The sequence below is a fragment of the Penaeus monodon genome, chromosome 29 (assembly GCF_015228065.2).
Source record: "Penaeus monodon isolate SGIC_2016 chromosome 29, NSTDA_Pmon_1, whole genome shotgun sequence".
Lineage (NCBI taxonomy): Eukaryota > Metazoa > Arthropoda > Malacostraca > Decapoda > Penaeidae > Penaeus > Penaeus monodon.
Window position 1 is genome coordinate 31,397,273 of NC_051414.1, and position 406 is coordinate 31,397,678.

Below are 406 nucleotides of genomic sequence, written 5' to 3' on the forward strand. Positions count from 1 at the left end.
AACGAGCTTTCTACGTGTGATTTTTTCTATACTAAAATACATGAAAATCCCAAAAGGTCGGGTACACATGGCATGGTAATTTCGACGCTTGTATAATCGTGTATACATATTGATCGATGCGTGTATATTCCTATGTATGCGTTTAGTGTTATGTCTGAACGCATGTGCACGTATCGACATATTAAAGAATACACGTCTTGGGGGCCAAGGATGGAAAAACCCACACGCAATGAGGTCAGTAGAGGAATCAGTTGACCGGGGGTATAAAACGTCTCAAGGAGGAGGCTCAGTATCCAGATCGCCCTCAGCTGTTGCAGCACCTCCCCAGCCAACATGAAGTTGGTTAGTCTTTGTCCTTTGACATATGACAAGTTTCCTCCGATATATATACCCTATTGAGCGCCCA

The 406-nt window shown here is 43.6% G+C and overlaps 2 long non-coding RNA genes across 2 annotated transcripts in view; one reads left to right on the top strand and one right to left on the bottom strand.

Moving 5' to 3' along the window:
- LOC119591673 overlaps positions 1 to 406 on the bottom strand; it is a 6,431-nt gene that overhangs the window by 2,144 nt on the left and 3,881 nt on the right. The window lies entirely within an intron of this gene.
- LOC119591674 overlaps positions 300 to 406 on the top strand; it is a 1,075-nt gene continuing 968 nt past the window's right edge. Inside the window, exon 1 of the long non-coding RNA XR_005230375.1 lies at positions 300 to 342. This is a non-coding gene — a long non-coding RNA (uncharacterized LOC119591674). The remainder of the gene's footprint in view (positions 343 to 406) is intronic.